The sequence below is a fragment of the Dasypus novemcinctus genome, chromosome 28 (assembly GCF_030445035.2).
Source record: "Dasypus novemcinctus isolate mDasNov1 chromosome 28, mDasNov1.1.hap2, whole genome shotgun sequence".
Lineage (NCBI taxonomy): Eukaryota > Metazoa > Chordata > Mammalia > Cingulata > Dasypodidae > Dasypus > Dasypus novemcinctus.
The window spans coordinates 7,607,926-7,629,891 of NC_080700.1; the positions used below are offsets into that span (position 1 = coordinate 7,607,926).

Below are 21,966 nucleotides of genomic sequence, written 5' to 3' on the forward strand. Positions count from 1 at the left end.
CAAATCCATGCCCACTGGTGGATCTCACAGGCAGTGCATCCTTGGACACCGATCGCCACTCAGACCAGGTCCAGGGTCAGGCAGATCACACTAGCTGGATTTGGGGTGTTCTCGGGTCCCCTGGGGGAGTTGACACAGAGCAGGACCTGGGGGTTGGGCAGGCAGCTACTGGCTCCTTGCACATGCCCAGAGAGGTAGGGCTCATTGCAAGTACCTTCCTCTGTCTGGGAAAGGACCCGTGTGTGTGCCCTGCTGTGGGCATGAGCCCATTCACCCTGTGTGCTGTCCTTTACATCCTGGCTTTTGGAGCTCAGTACCCTGACTGCCCCAAGTGTGTTCTCACCTACCTCCTCCCAGGTTGGGGAAGGATGGCCTTGTCCTCACTGAGCACCTTCTTACCCAGATCCATTTTCAACTCCTCACTTTTCAATTAAGGAACAGAGACCCAGAGAAAGGTCAAGCCCAGGAGCACAGTGTGGGCACAATCCAGAGGACCTGGATACTTCTGGTATCTGAGGTGTGGACCCAATTCTCTTGCATAGAAACTTTGAAAAGGACAGCCCCTAAATCATGGGGACCCCTGCCTGCTTCTTCCCATATGAAGCTGTTTTCTTCTCAGGATCCCCAAATGGCTTCACAAGCACTGCCTGAACACACACACACTGATCAAATGGGTAGGGACAATGTCCTGGGAATCAGAGTAGGCCTGGAGGGAGGTGGCAAGGAGACAGAGGGGTTGGAGTGAGCTCTACCATGGGACAGGGCATCTTTCTCCTGTCGATGTATCCATAGCCCCAAGCCTGGAAGGGGAGATGCCAGCCTGATGGGCTGTGGGATCTCAAAGGTTCCCAGGGTTCTGCCTGGGCAGGGACAACCCCAGAGTAAGCAGGAGAGGACAGAGCTAAGGTCCTCCTGCCACTGTCTGAGCAACTGGAATTAAGATGGACTCCCAGTATGGAGGGAGGCTACTGGAGCGAAGGCCTCAATTTCCTCTATAAATTGGGGTGCTTGGAATGGGTGACCCTAAGTGTGCCACAGCCTAGGAGGATTATTTGGCCTTGGTTATTGATAACCATGGTATTCTGGGGTGCTGGAAAATGTGTTCTAAACCTTAGGTGTCTTATTGAACACACACAGGCTTGGAGGATTGGGGAACTGATGACTTGTGCTAGACGCAGCAGAACACAGGACCATTTACGGGTCCAGGGACAGGTCAGACCTTGCAGGAGCCTTGGATCTGAAACTGAAAGGAATGGGAAGTCTTTGGAGGGTTTGACACCTGAAGGTGACTAAGACTGCTTTTTACAGAATTTAAAGCCCGTCCTGGCATGGACTGTGACATGAAGCCAAGGTGGTCATGACTTTCTCAAGATCACACTGCAACAACTCAGTCCTGTTTTGCTTGTGTTCCCTGCTGCTTTCCACTCCACCTTGTAAATTCTTCCTTCTCTTCATATGTACATTGGCTACATGTGAGACCAGCCCTCAAGTTTTCTAGGAATTTTCTCTGAGCTACCTGATTCCTTTCCTCAGAAGGATCAGGTAGATCTGATCCATTGTGCAGCAGGGGAGACTTGGGAAGTGTTGGAGATTTGGATCCGAAGCGTATCAGGAATCAAAGAAAGAGAAAAAGGAGAGTGAAAGAAGGAGAAAGAAAGAGGGAGAGAGCTGGGATCAGGGGGTCTGCGAGTAGAGACTCAATCAGATGACTTTATTGTTTACAAGGAGACAACAAGCAGCAACCTGCAGTTAACTATTAGCATTACTAAGGAACTCAAAAAATCTTATCTTAAGGTACAAAGTCTAAGTGTTCTACTTACTACAAAGGTTTGTGCTCATCTTTTCTTTCAACATTTAACAACTTCAACCCGTTTGCCTGGAACTCTTAATTACCCCATTGCTTACATTGCAAGCACAGCCGTGGAAATAGCACGTATCTCCTGGTGAGACCACTGTGCCTTGGTTTCCAACAGGGAAGCCTTGAGAAACAGAAAGACATGCCTAGGATCACAGAACAGGCAGGAGTAGGACAGTTGTGTACCAAGTTCAATCTTCTTAGATGGTTCTTGATGCCCCCAGACTTCAGCAAGGCAGGAAGGAGGACTGTATTGGTGAAAATCTGTACACATGGGAAATTCAATGGGTCAGGGGGGTAAAGAGTCAGCAGCCCAGAGGGGACATTGGGAAACTGTTATCCAGGGAGAGAGTACAGAGGAGGGAAAGCAGGAAGTTACCTCACTTCCCTGGAGACAGAACCCAAGAGAACTTGGAACCCCCAGAACCAAGTGCCCACATTTCTAGATACTAACCTAACAGCTCACTCAGTCCTAGATGCTCAAGAGATGTTCTCATTGCTGCCTGCCTGCAGTCTTGGCCACAGGAAACCCCACAGCGAGAGCCTGATCCAACACTGCAGGCGTTGGCTCAACCCTCAACCTCGAAGAATCTGGCCACTTGCCAGGAGGAAATCAAAGGTAACCCACCGAACCAGGGCAGGGGATGCAGGCCAGGCTGACACTGTTCTCCTTATGAGCAGCCTCAGCACCTCCCACTCCCAGGATGGGTGTATAGAGGATACCAGGCTGGGCAGAAAGGTGATTGGGGGTGGACACCTGCTGGGCTTATCATGTTCTTGTCCAGTTCATGGCTGGCAGGGACAGGAGGAGAAGCCTAGGGTTGGTGCCCCTCTGCCCAGACATTGATCCAGATCTGCAGAGTTGTCCTCTCCTGGGAGGAGGTCTATACAGATAGGGTTTTTGCCTCATTTGGAAGTAGAACTTCATGTGTGGTTGGTCCTCTTGGTGATAACCAGTCAGGGTCCTGACACCTTGTGACCCTGTTGATGACCCTATCATTGCAGAGATCCACCCATGAGACCAGCTCTGAGCAGGATGACGGTGTCATCTACACCTGAGCAGGGTGCTGGTGCACACAGCCACCAGCAGAAGCTGGAAGAGACAAGAAGTGAAATGGGAGCTGAGGGGTTCTCCACACCCAGGTCAAGACAGGGGACTTCAGGACCTAGACCCTACCCTGGCAGAATCTGCAGGCTCCCTGCCAGGAATTCCCTGTTGGAACTCCGGACCACACCATAAGGAATCTGGGAATGCTCACCACCCCAAACTCAGCCCCATTTGTGACCAGGTGCAATGTTGGTTGGATATCAGAAAAGAGCCCTTTATGATGATTCAACTTCACATTAAACCACAACAGTCTTTGTTTTGGATCCTGCCTTGGTTGTTCAATCTACTTGTTCCTAGGTTCTCTCCATCCCCATATTTCCTGCCTGCATTCAGCTACATTGGCTCTCCATCCTTAAGCATCCTCTCATTTCCTAGGTTGTTTTTACCTAAAAAAGGGTGAGAAGATTACACTAAAATACATATTTCTGTGTAACTTGTCATCCAATGAAGCTCAATACTGTGACTCTTCTAGGTCAGGTGGTAGGGCTGCATCATGTCCCAAAGAGAGGCTAGGAACCTCAGAAGTTCAGCCTTAATGCCCTTGGACCTAGATGGGACTCCTTCCTTTTGCCATTTCAACTGGGCTTCAAGGAATGTCATGTGACTTTGACTAGTCTAATAGTTCCAGATCACCCACATTGGGTTACTAGAATTGGGTTGGCTTGTTCAAACATTATACACATTTAGAGTTTGAATGGCTGGGGCCAAATTCCTTGAAACAATTCAGGCATCCAAAAGCAGACAGTGATGGTTGGTGGTTCCCTGCAGTCAGCTGATGTTGGGTGTGAATAGTCTCAAAACTTGTCCATCTGGTGACAGCAAGGCAGAATCATATTTACAATTGCCTCATTGGAAGGCGGTCTGCACTTGAATACTTTCAAGACCATTTGGAATTTCTCTTCCCTGTCACATCAGCTCATTTCCTTGGGCAATCCAGAGTCTTCCTCCCATCCTGGAATCTCCAGGAATTCAGCCCTTACAGAATTTAGTATTGCTTTAGTCTCACATCCTCAAAACTCTTTCATTTGAAAAAGAGGAATGAAGATATTTGAGGTCATTGAAGTCAATTACTTGAACCCAGGATTGGTCTCCCTTTGCCCTGTCACTAAGTGGCACCCATGATCCACTTCTTGCCACAGTCACTTGAGGTCAGTGATTTCCAATTTGAAATCCAGGCATAACCATCTTTTTGGACATTTTGCAGCTGTGACTACATGTCCTTTTTTGTCCCAACATTCCATCTGCCAGTGTGAAAATGACATGGCTGAGATGAAAGGTCCCAGGTCAGTGCAGACAAGTTTTAGATCCAGCAAGAAGATGGAGCAGCACCTGATGCCTGCCCAATTGGGGAGGGACTATGGACTGATCCAACCTCCTGGGGAACATGAAAGTGTTCTTCCCCACCAAGCAAATACTGATAAAAATGATCCCCAGGTGAGTACAATGCCCCTTACTTGGCCTCGAGTCTGCCAGACATTGCCATTGGACATTGGAGGTCAATTCATTTCTCTGATCCTCAGGTGGCTCCTTGGATGAGTACAGGGCTGCAGGAAAACAGATAATAGTTACTAAGAGGACTGAATGGGAGGAGATATAGGAAGTGTTGACCAAGTTAGTCTGTGCATGATGGGCTGTTATAGGGCCTGGGATGGACAGAATGATTTTCCACTCACCTAGGGAACAGGCTCTGACTCAGTCCTCAACTACAACGGGCTATAGCACAAACCTATTTCCCTTTTGTAAAGACTGACACTTCTGTCCCAGAGTTCTTCATCCAAGGTCTAGTCAAAATGCATTTAGGGGGCTGGAGAAATAGCAGCTGCCAAATCTGACATCTGGGAATGTGATGATTGGGCTCAATCAATAAATAGTGACTATGTGTGTAGGGAAATTGCACAATTTAGTAGAATGAAGGAGTAAAAATCCCTGCCGCTTGGGGTTCATTCCACAGGGAGTCAAATACACTAGACCTCACAAGCATAGGCAGAACATGAAGGTTAGGTGTGAAACCTTAATGTCTTTCTCTAGGGATGAGAAAGTCCTCCAGGTCACTCAAGTACAAGGAAGACTCATGGACCTAAGGAAAATGTGTGTAGAATATACATAAACTACAAGGGCTTTAAAGTCCACAGTCGAGTCAGAAAGTTTAGGTGGGGGTAGTCTCTGGGAAGCTCAAGACAGATCCCTATGTCCCAAAAATTTCATGATTTACATCTCGGTTTGATTTGTCATAAACTGCCCCATCCTCTGAACAGAATCTATGGTCCCAGGGAGATGTGTTGAGCAAAATAATAAAGAGTTTGCACGGGTGTTCTGTCGTGGGTTCTCAGCTATAGGAAAAGTGGGGTTAGGCTGTGCTCCTGCCACTAAGAGGAAAATAAGACCTGGATGAATTATACTCATAGGCACTCAAAAAATATGCCAGCTCTTGGTGACTGCGCCACAGGCTGAGATATACTTAGACCATGGGAATGTGGGGTAGAGGGCCCCACTGACTGGGTATTAAGTGCCCCTCTTTTTGAAGCACAGTGCAAAGAGGGAAGTAGTCACTGCCTCCCCTGCCCTCTGGAACCCAGATTCCTCAGTACAGACAGCAGGGAAGACAAATGTGTGAAGGGCCTCTGACATACCTAAGATTTGTTCAAATATTGGACATGAGCCTACTAGGTTGGACAATAGCCAGCAGTCTGCAGCTAGGGGATAAACAGCCTTAGCCATGTATAACAGTATTTTGGGAGTAGATGCAGGGTCTGGGAATGGGCAGGGTTATGCAGAGGAGACCTCTGAAACACACACATGGATATTTTTGAGAGGGAAAATGGGATTAAAGGAAATCCTGTCTGATCTGTTGTCTATACTCCATTCACAGTGACATCGGCTATCTATTCCAAATAAGGGTGGACCATGCCAGTGGGGAATTTCTCAGGTCCAGGGCATCCTTACCTGCAAGGACTGGTTTGACTCCATAGATATGAATATGAGTGGCTTGATATTTCAAGGGATGTCCCATCATGCTTGTTATCTATTTCAGTTTCTGCAATCAATAGAGTCTACTCTCTGCAGAAGGTGAGGATATCTGCAAGTGGGTGCCTATAGGCCTCAGCAGACAGTATGGGTGGAGAGCCCAGACAAGATCTGCCTGGGCTGGGGTTCTCAAGGAATAAGAGGAAACTCAGAAGGGAAATAAGGTGGACCACTGCCTACAGAAGTTTCCTGGTTTAGTTGTGGTGGCTTTGGGTTTTCCATCTGAAAGGATTGTGGCTATTTTCTGCCTTCTAAAAGAAACCTGGAAAGGATGTCAGGGTGAGGAACCCTTCTCTTCAAGTTGCAGTGTCAACTCTATGGCCAGTTCCAGGGGCAGTGGTGTCTCCTTCTCCAGACACACCAAAGGGCAAAGCAGCACCTACAGAACTTTTTCACCATCTTTGTGGTAACTGCCTATGTCGTGGCTATTTCTAGGGTCCATCCTACATCCGGCCAGGGCTCTAAGAGCATTTGACAGTGATCCTTCTGGGGTCAAGGAGGAGATCTGTGAGCAGGTTGTCCTCACTGCCACCTGGCCAGAGGAGCCAGAAGAAAAGCTCGTGTCCTTCCACCTGGGCAAGGAGTTTCCTTTCTCCTGTGTGCTTCCAATCCATCATCAAATCTCGAGGCCAACTCAATTGTTGTGGACCAGCTCCTCACCACGTGAGAACCATGCGCCTCCTACATCCATGACTCACTCCACATTTGTTGTTCATTTGGTCTGTCGATTCTCTTGTCGCATCCCTCCTCATTCCTCGGGTGGTGCAAGTGAGTGGACACACACTGCAGGTTCATATTCAGAACCTAAGCACATTAGCTATGATACTTTGACCCAGGTCTGATGGGCTGATAGAGGCTCAGGGGCTTATCAGATTGTTTTCCTCCTCCTGGTGGGGATCATGTTTCACAGCCTTGAACACCCTCTTGGAAGGGACAGGCCTCTTTCCCATTTACAAAGAATGATGCAGAATCCATCCTGGAGGTCCCATCTGAATTCCTATGATAGCAGGGTTCTCTGGGTTTTCAGAGGGTCACCCCAGACCCACAGTGACACGGGCAAATGTCATCATGGAGCTCAACTGACAAATATATTCTGGCTACCTATATGTGTAGGGACATTGAAAAATCTAGCTTCATTGGAGGAATGAAGCAGAAAAATTCCCTGCTTCTTGAGCTTGCATTCCACTAGGGAGTCAGACACCTACATTCGATCTCTTGCGCATGTGTGTAAACAGAAAGTTGGTGTTATGCAGTCATGGCTCTCTCTAGGTATGGGAAAGTCCTCCTGGTCTCTCAAGGAGATGCAAAAACTGCACCAATTAAAAATGAGTGGTCCACAGGTCAGAACAAAGGGCTCCAAACTCCACAGTTGCATTGGAAATGTACAGCGGGTGTAGAGGTTGAGGAGTGGAGGTTCTAGTCATGTGTCACAGAGATCTGATATTTCCCTTCTTGGTTTGATTTGTCCCCACCTGAACCATCCTACAAATGGGATCCATGGTCCTAGGGAAGTAGATGTGTTGAGCAAACTGCTAATCACTCTGCCTGGATGTTCTGTTGAGGGAGCTGAGCTGTAGGCAAGGTGGGACAAGGCAGTGCCCATGCTAAGAAACAAACGGTAGGAAAAGGATGAGACACTCAGAGGCCTGCTTGAATAAGGCAGGTCTTCCTACATTGGCCTCGGGCTGAGGTACAGTTAGGACATGGAAAATGGGGCAGGAGTTCCCCATTCACCAAGCATTTAAGAGCGCCTGGTTTTTGATGCAGAACATTGAGTAAAGCTCTACATCTTCTGTGTTGGGGGCAGGGAAGAATGACAGATATGAGTAAAGGGTCTCTGATGTAGGCAAGATTCATTCAAATGTTGGGCATAAGCCCTCTATGATTGACAAGAGTCCTGAGTCCCCAGCTGTGGGACAGTCTGCCACTGCCCAGTGTGACAGTGTTTGTGGAGTGGGCGCAGGATATGTGGATGGGCAAAACCATACACAGAAGCCCTCCAGAAACACACACATGGTTACCTTCAGAAGGGAATGTGGGTGGCCAGGGAAGGCCACTCTGATCTGTGGTCTCCACTCCTCTCATAGTGCCTTTGACAATTTACTGCAAAACATCATGGACCATCCCCATGGGAGCTTTCCCCAGCACCAGGACCCTTTGATCCTCCAGGGCCCAATGACCTTCCTGCACATGAAAATGACATTTAAATGGCCATCCTGTCCTGCTCGTGCCAAACCTGAGGCTCAGGATTCCAGGGAGGCCAAGTCAGAAAGTCAGGATGTATGGGAGTGGATGCTTGTGAGCCTGAGCAGACAGCACAGGTGTTTACCTCAGGCAGGATTTCCAGGGCTGGGGTTGTCCAAGAGTAAGAGAAACTTCAGATGAGGCATCAGTTGAACCACTACCTATGAAAGTTTCCTGGTTTTGATGTGGTAGGTTTAGGTTTTTGTTATATGATAGGATTGAGGCTATTTTCTGCCTTTTAAAAGACACCTGGAAAGGATGTCAGGGTGGGGAAACCTTTTCCTCTTCAAGTTGCAGTGTCAACTCTATGGCCAGCTCCATGGGCGGTGGTGCCTTCTTTTCCAAACACACCAAAGGGCAAAGCAGCACCTATAGAGCTGGAGCCCCCTAGGGCTTTTGTAACATCTTTGTGGTAACTGCCTATTTCATGGCTATTTCTACAGTCCACCCTATATCTGGCCACCACTCTAAAAGCATTTAACAGGAATCCTTCTGGGGTTGAGGAGATCTTCTCTGAGCAGGTTGTCCTCACTGCCATCTGGCCAGAGGAGCCAGAAGAGAAGCTCATTTCCTTCCACCTGGGCAAAGAGTTCCCTTTCTCCTGAGTGCTTCCAATGCATCATCAAACCTTGAGGCCAACGGGATAATTTTCTGAAGTCCACCTACAAGAGTAATCAGAAAGTTCTTAGAGAAGAATAAAAAAAAAACATGCAATTAATTTATGGGAAGGAGTAAGGCACTGCTCATTGGGAAACATATAGCTATAAATTCCTACATTAGGAAACAATAATATCAAAGCAATAACCTAACTTCATATCTTGAAGAAAGAAGAATAAGCCAAACTTAACATAAGTAGGAGAAAGGAAATAATAAAGATTAGAGTGGAGATAAGTGAGATAAAGAAAAGAAAAACAATTGAGAGGATCAATGAAACCAAAATTTGGTTCTTTGAAAAGATTAATAAAATTGACAAACCTTTATCCAGACAAAGAGAAATGAGTGAGAAAAGATGCAAATAACTAAGGAACGAAAATGGGAACATTACCACTGACCTAACAGAAATCAAAAGGGTTATAAAAGAATACTATGGGAAGCAGACTTGGCCCAGTGGTTAGGGCATCCATTAAGCACATGGGAGGTCTGCGGTTCAAACCCCGGGCCACCTTGACCTGTGTGGAGCGGGCCCACGTGTAGTCTGATGCATGCAAGGAGTGCCCGCATAGGGGAGCCCCACGCACAAGGAGTACACCCCGTAAGGAGAGCCACCCAGCACGAAAGTGCAGCCTGCCCAGGAATGGCGACGCACACACGGAGAGTTGATGCAGCAAGATGACGCAAAAAGAAAAAAGAAACACAGATTCCCCTGCCACTGACAACAACAGAAGTGGACAAAAAGAACACGCAGCAAATGGACACAGAGAGCAGACAACTGGGGTGGTGGTGGTGGGATTAAAAAAAAAAGAGAATACTATGAACATTCATATGCCAACTAACTAGATAACTTAGAGGACATGACAAATTCCTAGAAACATAAAAATAACCTGCACTGATTCAAGAAGAAATAAAAGTTCTTAACAGACCTATAAAAGCAAAAAGATTGAATAATCAAGAACCTCCCAACAAGGAAAGGCCCAAGACCAGATGGCTTTAGAGAGAATTGTACCAAACATTCAAACAAGAATTAACATGAATCCTTCACAAATTCTTCCAAAAAAATGAAGAGGTCGGGATTCTTCCTAACTCGTTTTACGAAGCTAGTATTATTGTGATACCCAAACCAGAGAGCAACATCAAAAGAAAACAATAGAACAACTTCCCATATGAATACAGAAGCAAAAAAACTCAACAAAACACTGGAAAAGCAAATCAAACTACACGTATTAAAGGATTATAACTTATGACCAAGGATGACTTATCCTAGGAATGCTGCAGTGGTTCCACATAAGAAAAAATCCACCTGATCACTTGAATGCCACAGAGAAGGCTTCTGATGAAATCTACCATGATATCATAATAAAACCACTCAGAAAAATAGGAATAAAAGGTTACATCTACAACATGATGAATATAAAAAACTCACAGCTAACATCATAGTCAATGTGAGAAAGCATGAAAGCTTGCAATGGAAGACTGAAACCTGAGGTCAGGAACAAGACAAGGATGCATTCTTTTACCACTTCTATTCAAAATTATACTGAAAGTTCTAGCTAGGGTAATTAGGCAAAAAATAGAGAGACCTTTAAATCAGAATTGAAAAAGTAAAACTAACACTATTCTGTGATGGTATGTTCCTCCATATTGAAAGTCCTCAAGTAGTTGCAAGAACACTACCACAGAAAATTTAAAAATTTAGTAAAGTTGCAGGGTACAAGATAAACCCTTAAAAAATCAGTTTTCTTTTTCCATACCAGGAAAGAACTGTCTGAAATGAGCACTAAAAACTAATTCTATTAGTTGCAACATCTACTCTCCAGTTCATTGGCCTCACCCTGGTAAACTAACAGGGAGGAGAGGATGGAAAACTACCATACAAAGGAGATGAGAGAGTCTACAACCGCAAGCATCAGAGTGCCATCCATCAGCCATATGGAATTGAAGCCATCTCACAATTAGAGGTGTAATAGGTATCACCATCCCAGAACCTGGGCAATAAAATATGGGCCAGAGAGGACTTCCTGTTATTCTGCTACAGACTTATTGGTACTCTAGCAATGGAAAAAATTATATCATTAATGTAGAGACAGTGGCTACTGGAGGTGCTAAAGGCAGGGAAAGGAAAAAAGAGGTATAATATGGGGACATTTTTGGGACATGGAATTGTCCTGAATGGCACTGCAATGACAAATACAGGCCATTATATATCCTGCCATAACCTACAGAATTCAGTGTAAATTACAATCTAAACTATAATCCATACTTACTGGCAATGCTCCAAAAGTGCTTATCAATTGCAATGAATGTAACACACTAATGAAAGAAGTTGTTAATGTGGGGAAGGGTGTGAGATGTGGGGAATGGAGCATTTGGGAATTCCTTATATTTTTTCTGCAGCATTTTGTGAAACCTAAGTATTTTTGAAAAAAATAAAAAATACATTAAAAAAAATTTCATCAATTGCATTGAATGTATCACACTGAGGAGCGGATTTGGCCCAATGGATAGGGCATCCACCTACTGCATGGGAGGTCCAAGGTTCAAACCCAGGGCCTCCTGACCCATGTGATGAGCTGACCCATGAGCAGTGCTGATGTGTGCAAGCGGTGCCGTGCCATGCCGGACTGTCCACTGCTTAGGAGAGCCCCATGCACAAGGAGTGTGCACCACAAGAAGAGCCATCCAGCATGAAAAAAAAAAAAGGTGCAGCCTTTTCAGGAATGGCACCACACACATGGACAGCTGATGGAGCAAGATGACATGACAAAAAAGACACAGATTCTGGGTGCCGCTGACAAAATGTACCACACTAATAAAAGAAGTTTTTAATGTGGGGAAGGGTGTGAGGTGTGGGGAATGGGGCATTTGGGAATTCCTTATATTTTTTCTGTGGCATTTTGTGAAACCTAAGTGTCTTTGAAAAACATAAAAAATATATTTTTAAAAAGTTTCATTCACTATAGCATCTGAAAGAATAAAATACCTGAGAATAAATTTAAATCAAAATAATGAACTATGTATACAATGAAAACTGCAAAACACTACAGAAAGAAATTAAAGAAGACCTAATGGCAAGATATCATGTGTTCATGTTTCACATTTAATATTGTTACAATATCATTACGACCTAAAATGATCTACAGATTAAATGCAACACCTACTAAAATCTCTGCAGCATTTTTTTTGTAGAAATGGGAAAAGTCTATCCTCAAATTCATATGGAATACCAAGAGGCCCCAACCAGCCAAAACAATCTCTCAGAAGTCTCTAACTATATAAGAACAAGCAACCAGAATATCATCCCAAATTATATACCATAACATATAAAGAACTAGAAAAATCTCATCTATTCTCCAGGGGAAAAAAAACCAATCAGCAGATACAGTCTCAAAAGAACCACAAAAGAAACTATGATTTTTCTCAACTTCCCATATGAATACAGAAGCAAAAAAATCTCAACAAAACACTGGAGAAGCAAATCAAACTACACATATTAAAGGATTATAACTCATGACCAAGGGTGACTTATCCCAGGAATGCAGCAGTGGTTCCACATAAGAAAAAATCCATCTGATCACTTGAATGTCACAGAGAAGGCTTCTGATGAAATCTACCATGATATCATAATAAAACCGCTCAGAAAAATAGGAATAAAAGGTTACATCTACAACATGATAAATATAAAAAACTCACAGCTAACATCATAGTCAATGTGAGAAAGCATGAAAGCTTGCAATGGAAGTCTGAAACCTGAGGTCAGGAACAAGACAAGGATGCACACTTTTACCACTTCTATTCAAAATTCTCCTGGAAGCTAGCCAGGGTAATCACTATAGCTGGTAATCATCTTACTTTGGCAGCACAAGCTGCCCCAGGAGCTATTCTGTAGCTGAGATTGGAAGCTCCATTTCCCAAAAACAGGGATAAAGACAGCTGACCACCAATTTCAGCTACTGATGAGTAAATTCAGCTGGCTAAAGTTTAACCCTAAGAACACCTAAAGTTTGGACCTGTCCAAGTCAGAAAGAGGCCAGCATCCAACATTTTGAGTCTGCCCCCACCTTGGGGGGAAGGCAGCCTGACCCAAAATCACAGTGAAGGTAGGAACTAGTTTCTTTCACCCAGATTGGCCTGCAGCCCTAGGCTAGGTTTCAGTCCCACCTCTCTCAGGGTGGCAACTGCTCAGCCTATCCAAGTAACTGCAGGTACATTTTGCTGGTACAGACTGAATAATCGGATATCTACTCGGGCAACTGCAGTCACCCTGGGCCCATAATGCATAGATTGCTACACACACCTGAAGCTCCATGCCCACCCCAAGCAGGGGAGAAAGGGACATGAAGCTTCATTAGGTTTTCTGGGAAACTACAACATAGGCTGCCTGCAAGAACTGGATTATTCTAGGCATGTGTGACTTTGTCCTACCCCTGGCAAAGGAGAAAGTTGGAAGAAGCTTCATTGGTCCTTGGGGCAATGAGGGAAGCTTGAGCTACCACAGCTTACATAACTAACTATATCCTTGGCTCCAACCACACAAGCAGCAAGGGAGAAAGGGCAGGAAGCCCTAAAGTGAAAAACTGCACCCAAAATAAATACTCTAGTAAGCCCAATGTGAAAACACCAACAAAAAATTACAGTCTACACCAAGAAACAGGAAGCTATGGCCCAGTTAAAGGAACAAGATATGCCTACAGATGACATAAAGGAATTGAGACAACTAATCACAGATGAGTTCCTAAATGAATTTAAAGGGATTAAGGATCTTAAGAGGACACTGGACGATCACAAGAATTTAAAGCATACACAGAAAAATAGTAGACCTTATGGAAATGAGTAGCGTAATAAATGAAATTAAAAATACTTTGGAGTCATATAACAGCACATTTGAGGAGGAAGAAGAAAGGACTGGTAAGCTTGAAGAAATGTATTCTGAAAGTGAAGAACAGATGAAGAAAGGGAAAAATCAAACAAGGTCTCAAGAAAATAAATGACAGCAAGAGACATGCAAACATCTGTGTCATGGCTGTCCCAGAAGGAGAAGAGAAGGGAAAAAGAGACAGAAGGAGTAGGTCAAGAAATAATGGTAGAAAATTTCCAAACCCTATTGAAGGACATGGATATCCATGTCCAAGAAGCACAATATACTTCCATCTGAAAAAATCTGAATGGACCACCTCCAAGACACATACTAATCAGAATGTCAAATGCCAAATCAAAGAAAGAATTCTGAGAACAGCAAAAGAAAAGTAATGCATACCTTATAAGGAATAACCCAATAAGATTAAGTGCTGATTTCTCACCAGAAACCATGGAAGCAAGAAGACAGTGGTATGATGTATTTAAGGTACTAAAAGAGGATAACTTTCAGCTAAGAATCTTATAGCTGGGAAGACTGTCTTTCAAAACTTAGGGCTAGTTGAGAATATTCACAGATAAAAAGAAACAGAGAATTTCTAACCAAGAGACTGGATTTTTAGGAAATACTAAAGGTTGTGCTAGAGCCTGAAAAGTAAAGGCAGGAAAGAGAAGCCTGGAAGAGAGTCTAGAAATGAAGATTTTATCAATACTAGTAACTAAAACTGTAAAAGAGTGGTGAAAATAAAATATAACAGATAACACACAAATATTCAGGGAATAAACTTAACCAATGATGTAAAGCACTTGTATTCAGAAAACTACAACTCAGTGTTTAAAGGAAACAAAAAAGTCCTCAGTAATTGGAAGAACACTCCATGCTCACAGATTGGAAGATGAAATAAAATTAAGATGTCAATGCTACTCAAATTGATATACAGACTTGATGTAATCTTGATAAAAATTCCACCATTATTTTTTAAATAAATTGAAAACATGATGATCAAATTTATTTAGAAGGTTAAGAGGTCCTGAAGAGCCAGAAGCATTTTAAAAAGGAAAAGTGAAGTTGGAGGACTCTCATTTCCAGACTTTAAATCATATTACCTAGCTATGGTAAAAACATGGTACTGCCCGAAAGAGAGACACATAGGCCAATGGAACCAAACTGATACTTCAGAAATATACCTTCACATGTATGGTCAAGCAATTTTTTACTAACCTGTCAAACCCATTCAGTTCTGGCAGAACAGCCCACTCAACAGATGGTGTGGAGAGAACTGAATATCAATAGCCAAAAGAAGGAAAGAGGACCCCTATCTCATACCTGATCCAAAAAATTTACTAAATATGGTTCAAAAAACATAAATATAAAAGCAAAAACCATAAAGCTTCTAGAAGAAAATGAAGGAAAATATCTTCAAGACCTGGTGGTAAGTAGTGGATTCTTAATGGAGACAAAAGGAGGACTGTGATGGCCTACTGATATTTAATCTATGTAGAAGTTTTAATTAGCTTTCCTGTAAAACCGTGGAAATGTACAGAGTGGATAGTAACACATAGTGAGTAACAGCCAGTTCATAAATGGGGATGAAAATGGTAGTCTAGGGTTGTAAATGCCAATTGACAGAAAGCTAGAAAATAACAGGAACTGAATAGCACTGAAAACCTAGAGGTGGATGAGAATTGTGTTTGATGGTACAGATGCAAGAGTATCCTTTCTTGGCTACAGCAAAGGTACATCCCTATTTGATCATATACAATATAGTGGGACTGAGGACAAACACAGGAAAAGCACAACTGGAGTGGCAGATGGACTGTGGTTAGCAGTAATAATGTAATATTCTTGCATTTATGCCAAAGATGTACTGTGTAGGTAATGGGGCAGTATGGACAATATGTGCCAGATGTACATTATAGATGTGGTAACAATTGGATGATATTTTCATATAATCTGCAACCAATATTCCACCACAGTGTGGTGTGTTGATAGAGGGGTTTTGTTTGGGAATTCTGCACAAGTGCACAACTGTTTTGTAAATTTACAACTTCTGTCTATTTAAAAAATAATAATAGCGTGGGTTTGGGGAAAAACCTACCAAATGTAAGAAAAGGACTATAATAAATAGTAAGATTTTGAAAATATTCTTTCATAATCTATAACAAATATCTCACAACAATATGCAAGGTATTGATGGAGGGTCGATATATGGGACCCCGGTATGATGTTACCCATGTTTGCTTTGTATGTTAACAACTTTTACTATACACTTATTGTTTACATATGTTCATATATAAATGACATAAAGATAACAATAGGGTGGGTTGGGGGAAAAATACTGTCATCAGTAGAAATATTTTGAGGAGGCCCTTTAATCATTACTTGAAAATGTTTAACAAGAATTCAAGATATTGGTAGGGTGAAGTGTAAGAGTCCTGTATGATGTTATATGTTTCTTCTGTAAGTTCATTACTATTAATATACACTTATTATTTATGTATGTTTATGTATAAGTGATATACATTAGTAAATTAAAAAAAATAAAACAAAAACAATTCCATTAATTACAACACCTACTCTCCAGATCACTGGCCATATAGGATTGAAGCCTTCTCTCAATTAGAAGTCGAGTGGTCATCATTACCATCCCAGAATCTTCAGGATTGGGGAATAAAATATGGAATAGAGGGGAGTTACTGGTATTCTACTATAGACATATTGGTATTCAAGCAATGGAAGAAATTATATCATTCATGTGGAAATAGTGGCAACTAGAGGAGCAGAGGGCAGGGAGAGGGAAAAGGAGGAATTATATGGGGTCTTTTTGGGGGCATGGAATTGTCCTGAATGACACTGCAATAACAGATACAGGACATTATATATCCTTCCATAACCTACAGAATTGAGTGGGAGAGAGTCTAAACTAAATGCTAACTATAAACCATGCATAGTGGCAATGCTTCAAATGTGTTCATCAATTGCAGTGAATTTATCACACTAATGAAAGAAGCTGTTAAATGTGAGGAAGGGTGGGAGGTATGGGGAGAAGGGCATTTGGATACCCCTTATATTTTTGTGTAAAATTTTATATAGTCTATGTATCTCCTAAAAGAACAAAAAATATATTTTAAAAAATTCCATTCACTATATCTAAAAGGAAAAAATACCTGAGAATAAATGTAACCAAAGAGATGAATAACCTGTACACTGAAAACTACAAAACTCTACTGAAAGAAACAAAAGAAGACCTAATTAAATGGCAAGATATCACATTCACCTTTCAGATTTAATATCGTTACAATATCAGTATTACCTAAAGTGATCCACAGATTAAATGTAATACTTCTCAAAATCTCTACAGCATTTTTTTTGTAGAAATTGAAAAAGTTGATCCTCAAATTCATAGGGAATGGCAAGAGGCCCCAACTAGCAAAATCAATCTTTTGGAAGTCTACAACTATAAAACAAGCACATGCCAGCAGGATATCATCCAGTATAATAAAACATTACAAATAAAGAACTAGAAAAACCTGATCTCTTCTCCAGGGCAATAAACAATCAGCAGATACAGTTCCAAATGACCCAGAAAAGGACTGATCAGACAAAGCACTTATGAAGTCTCTGCACAATGAGAAAGGTAGATACTCTTGGAATGAAAGAAAAGATAGTTCATAACAAAGAAACAAACAACAAAAAGATGCAAAAGGAAACTTTAGATCTAGATATAAAACATCTAAAATTCAAGGACGACCAGGCAAGATGGTAGCAGAGTAAGGAGCTCCTAGAGTCAGCTCATGCTACAGAACAGTTGGTAAACATACACAGCTACCTAAAGCACCTGTCTGGGGATCCAGGAGACCAGAAGAGCATCCTGCAACATCCTTGAGAGAAGGGAAGGAGGAGACTACCCATTTTCAGAGACGATTCCTAAGTAGAGCATTCCACGCCCTGGAGAGCAGTGGCCATCCTCCACGGTCAGCATAAGACACCTCAAGAGCTATTCCTCAGCTGGAATTAGAAGCTCCACTTCCCAAAAATGGGGGAGGAAGAGAAGACTGGGCACCAGCTTCAGATAATGATTAGTAAATATTCTTTAGAATGACTAAAATTTGAATCTGTCCAAGTCAGAGAGAGGCTAGCAGCCACTATTTCAACTCTGCCCCTGGGACAAGGAAATTCACAGTGCTGGTAGCACAGACTTCTTTCCATCCATATCAGATTGCAGCTTTAGGCTAAGCCCCAGCCCCACCTCCAGCAGGGAGGAAGCTGGGGGACCCTTTACAGCCTCTCTGGGAAAATACATGCCTCAGAGGCCTGTCATCATCCTTCTCTGGCTGCCTCTGGAACTATTCTGGATTTGGAAGCTCTATTTCCCAAAAAGCAGAGAAGGAAGAGATGGTTGTCCACCAATTTCACCTAATGACTAGTAAATCTGGCTGGGTAAAATATAACCCTAAGAACAGCTAAAGTGTGAACCTGTTCACGTCAGAAAGAGGCCAGTGGACACCATTATGACTCTGTCCCTAACATGAGGGGAATCTGGACTGGCTGAAAATGATAGTGATTATAAGGACTGGCTTCTTTCACCCAGATCAGACTGCAGCCATAGCCTAGGCATCAGCCCCACCTCTAGCGGGGAGGAAGTTTGTGGGCCCTGCACCAGCCTCTCAGGGTAAGTGCAGGTACATTTAGCTGGCAGACTGAAGAGTGGGAAGTCTACTGGGGCAACTGTGGTCATTTTGCACATGCACACCATATCTTGTTGCTCACATCTGCAGTTCCATCCCTGCCTAGGTGAGGGGAAAGGGACTTTAAGCTACGTCAGTCTCCCTGGGAGACCACAGCCTAGGCCTGCACAATGTGGATCATTCCACACAGCTGTGGCACTATCCTAACATGTAAAGGATAAAGAGGGGAGGAGATTTATCAGTCCCTGGCAAAGCAAGGGCAGCTTGAGTCTCTACAGCGTTCAACACCAACTATATCCTTGGCTCCTACTATACAACCTGCAAGAGAGAAAAGGCAAGAAAGCCCTAAACTAAAGAGAGAAACATGCCCAGAATAAATACACATAGTAAGCCAAATGCCAAGACACCAACAAAAACTGCAATCCATCCCAAGAAACAGGAAGATATGGCCCAGGTAAAGGAACAAGGTAAGCCTCCAGATGACATAAAGGAGTTGAGACAACTAATCATAGGTGTTCCAACAAATCTCCTTAAGAAATGCAATGAGCTGGCTGAAAAGATTAAGTATATTAAGATAACACTGGACAAGTACAAAGAAGAATGTGAAAGCATACACAGAAAAATAGGAGATCCTATGGGAATGAAAGGTGCAATAAATGAAATTAAAAATACACTGGAGTTATATAACAGCAGATTTGAGGAGGATAAAGAAAGGATTGGTGGGCTTGAAGAAATAGCCTCTGAAAGCAAACATAAAAAAGAACAGATGGAAAAAAGAGTGGAAAAATTGAACAAGGTGTCAGAGAACTAAATGATAACATGCAAACATATGTGTAAAGGGTGCCCAAGAAGGAGAAGAGAAGGGAAAAAGGGCAGAAGGAATATCTGAAGAAATAATCTTAGAAAAATTTGAAACCCAATTGAAGGACATGGATATCCATGTCCAAGAAGCAAAACACAGTCCCATTTAAATAAATCTAAACAGACTTAACTCCAAGACATAGTAATCAAAATGTCAAATGCCAAAGACAGAATTCTGAGAGCAGCAAGAGAAAAGCAATGCATAACATATAAGAGATACCCAATAAGATTAAGTGCAAAGTTCTCATGGAGGCAAGAAGACAGTCGTGAGTGTTACAGCTCTTTGAGAATTTGTCTAGTAGGTCTTCTGGATCTTGCTGGAAGGACCTCACATTCCCCATATTTTTTTTATACTAGTTTTTCTTCCCCTCCCCCACCCTGCTGTTACTGCTGTCTATGTGATAATCTGTCTCTATTTCTTTTTTATCTTTGTGATAATCTGTCTCTATTCCTCTTTCTTGTCTTCTCTTCTCATCTTTCCTGTCTAGAATTACCAGGATTTCATCCTGAGGAACTCTGATGTGAAGAGAGATTCCCTGTCAATTGTGCCACCTGGTCTCTTCAGTGCTTCACCTTGACTATCTCCTTGTCTATTATTGCTTCATGATCTTGGGGCGTGACTCACTTGCACGGGCACTGCCTCACCATGTGGGTATTTGGTCACCACATGGGCACTGGCTCGCTGGGCAGGTACTCAGCACACCACATGGACACTCGGCTTGCCAAGTGGGCACCCACATGTGCACATGGCACAGCATGCAGGCAATGGGCTCACCACTTGGGCACTGGTTTACCATGCAGGCACACTTTCTCTTCTTCCTGTTCACCAGCAGACCACAGGGACTGAACCTGGGTCTTCCCATATGGTAGGCAGAGGCTCTATCACACGAGCCACATCTGCATCCCACATTCCCTGTAAAAACAGAGTTAAGTTCCCATTAATAAACTGGGTGTTCTTTAAAAAAAAAAAAAAATACAACATTGGTATGACATATTTAAGAAGCTGCAAGGGAAAATTTTTGAGCCAAGAATCTTATATCCAGCAAGACTGTCTTTTAAAATTGAGGGGGAGTTTAGAATTCACAGATAAACAGAAATTGAGAGAGTTTATAACCAGGAGACCAGCTTTGCAAGAAATATTAAAGGGTATATTACAACCTGAAAAGAAAAAACAGGAGAGAGAGGCTTGTAAGAGAGTCTAGAAATGAAAAGTGTATCAGAAAAGGTAAACAAAAGTGTCAAAGAGTGGTGAAAATATGACAGATCAAACACCAATATTTAGGAATCAAATTGACAAACATTATAAAGCACTTACTTGTATTCCGAAAACTACAAATCATGGTTGAAAGAAATTTAAAAAGACCTAAATAATGGGAAGAACATGCCATGCTCACGTGTTGGAAGACTAAATATGATTAAGATGTTATTTCTACTCAAATTGATATACAGATTGAGTGCAATTCTGATAAAAATTGCACCAGCATTTAAAAAGTAAGTGGAAAGCATGATTATCAAATTTATTAGGAAGGGTAAGGGGTCATGAATACCAGAAACACCTTAAAAAAGGAAAGTGAAGTTGGAGGACTCTCACTTCTGGACTTTAAATCATATTACCAAAGTATACTGTTGAAAACAGTATGGTATTGGCATAAAGACAGATACACCAATGGAAATGAACTGATGGTTTCACAAACAGTCCACATCTAGGTTCAAGAGATTTTTCTCAAGCCTGTCAAATCCACCCAGCTCAGGCAGAACAGTCCATTCAATAAATGGTGCTGGGAGAACTGGATATCCTTAGCCAGAAGAAAGAAAAATGACCCTCTCACACACCTTATACAAAAATTAACTCAAAATGGAACAAAAACCTAAAGATAAAAGCAAGAACCATAAAGCTTCTAGAAGAAAATGTAGGAAAGTATCTTCAAGACCTGGTTTAGGTAATGGATTCTGAAAGGAGATAAGAGCAGGACTGACATGAACTACTTATGTTTAAAGTAAGCAGAAGCTTTAATTAACCTTACTGTAAAACTGTGGAAACATACATAGATGATGGTAACATTATAGTGATTAACAGCTGGTGTATAAATGGGAATGTGGCTGAAAAGTATAGTCTAAGGATGTAAATTCTAATTGACAGAAAGCTAGAGAATAAATTGTAACTGAATAACACAGTAAACCCACAGGTGGATGACAATAGCAGTTGATGGTACAGATGTGAGAGTGTCCTTTGTGATCTAGAGTAGATATACATCACTATTTGCAGGGTGGGGTGAATGTGGAGAAGCATGGGAAAAATACAACTGGAATGATGTATGGACTCTGGTTTACAAAATTAGTGTAATATTCATGCATCTATGCCAAAGAGGTACTGTGTTGATAATGTGGGAGTATGGAAAAAGTGTGCGAAGTGTAAGCTATGAACCTGGAATAATTAGATGACATTCTTTCACAATTTTTAACGAATGTGCCACCACACAGTGGTGTGTTGAAGAAGGGTGTTGTATGGGAATTCTGTACATGTGCATGATGTTTTGTAAGTTTACAACTTCTGTCATAAAAATATATTTAAAAAATAATAATAGGGTAGGATGGAGGAAAAATACACCAAATGTAAGATAGGGACTGTTGTCAGGAATAAGATTTTTATGACATTCTTTCGGAATTTGTTACAAAT

General features: G+C 42.4%; 1 long non-coding RNA gene and 1 other non-coding gene across 2 annotated transcripts in view; one reads left to right on the plus strand and one right to left on the minus strand.

Moving 5' to 3' along the window:
* Positions 1-1,696: 1,696 nt before the first annotated feature.
* LOC131276367 (uncharacterized) overlaps positions 1,697-21,966 on the minus strand; it is a 70,999-nt gene continuing 50,729 nt past the window's right edge. The window contains exons 4-5 of the long non-coding RNA XR_009183880.1: positions 5,907-8,893; positions 1,697-4,507 (exon numbers count right to left, since the gene is read on the minus strand). This is a non-coding gene — a long non-coding RNA (uncharacterized lncRNA). The remainder of the gene's footprint in view (positions 4,508-5,906; positions 8,894-21,966) is intronic.
* LOC131276476 (U7 small nuclear RNA) lies at positions 19,558-19,620 on the plus strand. Its single transcript, XR_009183949.1, has one exon. It is a non-coding gene; the product is annotated as a U7 small nuclear RNA (small nuclear RNA).